This window comes from Theobroma cacao, chromosome 10 (genome assembly GCF_000208745.1).
Source record: "Theobroma cacao cultivar B97-61/B2 chromosome 10, Criollo_cocoa_genome_V2, whole genome shotgun sequence".
Lineage (NCBI taxonomy): Eukaryota > Viridiplantae > Streptophyta > Magnoliopsida > Malvales > Malvaceae > Theobroma > Theobroma cacao.
The window spans coordinates 12,039,544-12,045,084 of record NC_030859.1 but is presented as its reverse complement, the minus strand read 5'-3'; the positions used below and the strand labels follow the sequence as shown (position 1 = coordinate 12,045,084).

Sequence of the window (5,541 nt, the reverse complement as noted above, 5' to 3'; positions counted from 1 at the left end):
TGTTAAAGAAAGTATATAGAATTTTTGCATGGAGGACACTTGGTGGCAATGTTGGACTAGAATAAAGGAAATATATATGCATGTAATGTGATTGGCTAAATCGGTGGCCAAATGAGAAATAATGTGGGAGAATGCATGAAAGGCTATTGGACATAAATAATGTGGATGAAATGGAAATGCATTAAGAATGCATGAAGATAGATTAAAGAATGGAAGGATAATAAAGGTTGGATATTTAACCAACAAAATGAAGAAAATATTGGTGCATGAAGAATCATTGGGTGGCAAGGTAGTCTAATAAGAAACTAAAGAAACAAAACTAAGAAATAACAAAAAGAAAAGGGAAAAAGGCAATGAAGGCTTTAGGAACTTGGGCAAACCGTGCCTTGAGAGAAAAAGAAAGGAAAGAAATGGCTTTGTAAGTTCCACCCACATGGTTGAGAGAAAAGAGAAGAAATGAGAGATTTAAAGGGAGGCTTGGTTTTGATGAAAACCTAAGGCAATCGTGAAGATTTCTGTCACGACCCAAATTTTCGAGCCATGACCGGCGCAAGGGCCCAATAAACATAGTCTATTAAGCCCAAGCAAGCCTATCGATTTATCCTACTCGTCATTCCATCAAATATCCTAAGTCACAAATTATAACTTTAAATCAAAATAGTAATAGACATTGCCAACTCGTATTGGCATTTCTCATTTATTATATACATACATTGTCTACAGCATGTATTCCAATAATATACATTAGGTTCGCCTATACATCTCAAAAAGAAGACTTGACTTCCAGCGGGGGGACTCAGATGAATGTACAGTTATTGAATGCTGAGACACCTACCAAAAGATGGACACAGGTCTACAAGGATACCTCGTCCTAGTTATCAGCTGCCTCGTGATCTGAAAACATGAATTTGAAATGGTGAGTATAAACCCAATGAGTGAACAAGGAAGGGAACAAGCAACAACAAAGGAAAATTTAAAATCATGATGCACTAGTTTCAAAACAATGCAATTTGGTTCATTCCTAATAAAACCCCTTATCGAGCCCTTAAGTGATTAATCATTTGAAAATCATGAACCCATACATAGCGAATCATTTGAAGAATGAAAGCTTCAATATTGCATAAGCAAGTCAAATACTGCAGCGAGAATGCCTTTCCGCTACAGCGACGTTGGAATTTAGTTATTAACCGAACGAGGGTTTCTCAACTGGCCGAGGGTTTCTCACTAAACTTCCTCATTTTAAACTTAACTTTTTTAATCCTAAATGTATGAAGTCCATGCTCCCATATGGTAGCAAAGAAGTGAAAGATAGGGTAGCAATTGGACAAGATAAGAGACCAAAACAGAAAGTTTTTCGTTGCAGCGAGATTGAATCTCGCTGCAGCGAAATTTTTACCCAGAAACAAAGTGTTTCTCATTGCAGCAAAATTGCAACTTAGAAAACAAAAAGTTTCTCGCTGTAGCGAGAAGCTACAGTGTCATTCTCGCTGTAGCGAAAATGCATCCTCGTTGCAGCGAGTTTTTGGCCAGTGTACCCCTTCGAAACCCTAGAGTTTCTCGCTGCAGCGAGAATGATTCTTGCTGTAGCGAAATACAGGGCATCAATCCAAAATTTACCTTTCTCCCAAAGGAAAAACCACCCTGCCAAAAGGTCCAAACCAACATGAAAACACATAACAATTTCTCAAGGTTTAACATGTCAAGTTTCACATGCATTACAACCATAACCCATTATTCATCAATTTCCTATAACCCACATATTTACATATATATATATATACATATATACCCATCATCATCATCACACCATCCCATCATCATCATCACCAGCTCATGCGCACTCCCTACTCGCACATGGCTGGGTCATCACCAAGTTATGCGCACTCCCTACTCGCACATAACCGGGTCATCCTCGGCTTATGCGCACTCCCTACTCGCACATAGCTGAGTCAATATAATTATACAACATTATACTCAAGCATATATGTATATCAACATAATGCAGCCACATAGAAATCCATAATAATCACATTTCATAACATAAATCTTTTCTCAAAAGCTTGTTCCCAAGGCATTCATTTTCATGAAAAATTGTATAAAATCATTCAAACACTTTGTCAAATCCATCATATTCCCAAAATCAGTTTTGAAGGTAGTCCACTCACCAATTGATTGAAGAACTTTTAATTGACTCAAATTCCCCTAATGATCCAATTGGAATGATGGTGCTTCCTTAAAAACCTAGGATCACATTAACATAAACAATAGATTAATTTACACACTATGAACTCTAAAAGCTATCTCTTAGCTAGTTTTCAATTGCTACTTTAAATGGCTATCTATGTTCACTATCTTAATCACTAAAAAGTAATGAACATACTAAACAATAAAACAGCTCATAAATCACAATTACTAGCCATTTTCTGCAGCTAAAATCAAACTTGGTGCATCACTCACCCTAGGGTTCCTTTGTAGTTGGATTTTCTTCCAATAGCTTCCAAATCAATGGAGTGATTCCCTTTTTCTCTCTCTAGAATGCCCAACTAGTGAGAGAAAGTATGAAAACAAGATATTTTAAGGTTTTTGAAGTGAGAAGATGAAATAGCACAAGGGTTTATGGAAGGGTGCACCAATAGCATGAAAATTTGAGCTAGAGAGAGAAAGTTGTGGAAGTTTGAAAATCAAGCTTCCATGGAGTTTGAAGAAACGTGAGAGAGGAGAAGGGAAGAAGAAGACCAGCTGCTAGAAAATTCAAGAAGCTGCTAGAAATTCAAGGTATTTATAGGCAATCTTATCATTTCCTTTAAAATTACGAAAATACCCTTCCACCAATTAACTTACTCTCCTCCAATCTTTTATGCAATCTTGTTGCTCTTTTAACACTGGGACAATATCCATAATGGTCTAAACATGCTCGGGTTCATAAAAACATAAAATTTTAACCCGAGGTGAAAAATGACCATTTTACCCTTATTATGAAAATTGTTGAAACTTCTAGTTTTCTTCGTGTTTTCATCAGCACACATCATTTATGTAGTCTTATACCCATTTAAGCCTTAAAATATCATAAAACTTTCTTCTAGGAGCTTATTAGAGAAAATGACGAAACTACCCCTAGCTCATATTATTACATCTATACCTAGTTACAAGCCTATAGAAGTTGGGGTCTCACAATTTCCTTCCTTTTACCTTGTTGAGATTTGATATTTCACCATCCAAAAAGAGATTTGAAACTTGGAAAAGGATGTGTGGCTCGATTTTGTGAATTCAAGTGAGGAAAAGGTAAGAGAATGGCCTTAGTTTGAATGTATCCTTGGAAGTTCAAATTAGTAATGTTGGGTTGTGTTTGTGCAGCAAAGATTTCTAAGGTTTGAAGAATAGGATGCATGCATGCAATTGATCCTTGGTTAGATGACAGATTTAAGATAAAAAGAAAAAGGGGTAAGTTGTTCTAAACTTGTGAATTCTTAAAAGGTGGAAAAATATGGGTGTTAATTGATAGATTTATGTGTGGCAGCCTTGATGATTAAAGCTATGGAGATGCATTGAGATGCATGTAAAGTCCAAGCTATTTTAAAAGGTAAGCGTGCAATGTGAATGTCTTATGATACCTTAAAATTGGCTAGGAGAAATGCTTGTGCTAGTTAGAAATGTTAAGGTTGCTTGCTATGTTGTTTGAAAGAAATAAGGTTGAAATGGGCACTTAATGTTATAAATAAGTTGCCAGTACATGTAATATAGAGAATTATGCAAGTAAAGGTTATGAATTACTTTAGTGAAAATATGTCAATATGAATATGAATATGCAAAGGCTAATTGAGAACAAATGGTGATTTTAGCATGATTTGAGTTATTAAGATGATGATTAATGTTTGAATGAGAAAGAGAATGGAATAGGATGTAAAAGCCTTAAGTAAACGTGGGCAGCAAATGTAAGACAAATGAATTGTAATGTTACTAAAAGTATTTTGGAATAAATTGCTGCTAAGAGATTGACTAAATGAAAGACAATTGCCAAGGACATAATCCAAGGAGAAATTGGGTGACCGGCAAGTCATCTTGATGAATTAAGGACATATGGAGTTTAATTTGGCATATTAATATCCCGCCAAGAGAGGTGAGTAAGGGGTGACAATTTTAAAAGATTCTATGCTATATCAAAGTATATGTATATTATTATTCAATGCCTTTGTGGAAAGCATGAGTTGCTAAAAAATGATAAATGATTTGAATACGTGGTTTAGAATGATTTATACACAGCTTTTGTGGAAACCATGAGCTAGTAAAAAAAGTAGGCAATTGTGGATGCAAATTGATTTGGAAGTTGTTCGTGTATACTATATATATATATATAAAGTGTTTTAAAAACTGGGAAACAAGCCTTTTTGTAATGTTTTGCATCAAAACTATGCCTCAAATCTTTGTGTAGTGTGCATAGTTGATTGCACTTGATAAATGGCTTAAATGCAAATTCTAATGAGTCGGTTTTAGTCTAAACTTTATGCAAATGTTTACACCATGCATTTTAATGTGAAAAATAATTTTGAAAGGTTGTCGAACCCTTTTTCAAATGATTTAAAGAAAAACTCTTGAAAACCTTGATTTGGTTTTGAAAACAATTTTGACAAATTGAAAGCATCGAGATTAGGTTGAATGTCACATCGAGATAGTGTGACCCTTGTGCACAAGTGAGCTTTAGCTAGAGAAACTTTTGGGTTGCTGACGGGTTGTTAAACATGGCTAAGCCCTAGTCCATGATTATATGTGGCAAGGCCACGGGTTGTTGTACATGCCTAGGCCAGAAGTTGATTTACGTGGTTGTGACCACATGATTTCTCCGATGTCGGCCAAGATCGTTGAGACTACCATGGCTTAGAGAATATGGTGGAAGGGGGCTTCTCGAATGTTATTACGTGGAAGTGGGTCCACGATTTGATTACTCTTTTGCATGGTGGAGAGATACTACTTTATCCTCTGTTCCCCTTTTTAATCAATAGCTTTCAATGCTTAACATATTGATTACAAATTATTTTATTTGGATGTACTCGGGTATTTTACATGTCACAGTTTTTGGGAGCGTGCGTGTTTACATACTGCCATTTGTGTTTATGCAAATATTGAACGATTTCATGAATTGAAATCTATTTTATTATGCACTAGTTTTTGGTGTTGTTTGCTACTGAAAGTATTGCGCTATGATTTACATGGCATTTTTACAAGGCATAAGTACCTTATTTGGTTTTATAAGGTTTTCATTTTGTACTCTGATTTTATTATTCAAAAAGTTTTGCTTTAACCTTGTTTTCCATTTATGCACTGCTCACGGAGCCGATGATCACTGAGTCCATGAGACTCACCCTCTTATCTCCCTACAAATAATTGTTCGGCCTAACGTGTATTCATCAACACATATTGTCCATCACAGATAAGTAAAGACATCTCTTAGCACTTACTCTGAGTTGCTCCGCTGTTAGAGGTCGAGTCGTTCATAGTGTATTTTGTTTTGTAAATAGACACTAGTGTTAATGCAAATGCAAGTTT

The 5,541-nt window shown here is 35.6% G+C and overlaps 1 long non-coding RNA gene across 1 annotated transcript; it reads right to left on the bottom strand.

The window, feature by feature from the left end:
- On the bottom strand, window positions 724–2,493 carry LOC108663767. The gene is made up of 3 exons (XR_001929780.1): window positions 2,458–2,493; window positions 2,166–2,241; window positions 724–894 (listed from the first exon to the last, which is right to left on the bottom strand). It is a non-coding gene; the product is annotated as an uncharacterized LOC108663767 (long non-coding RNA).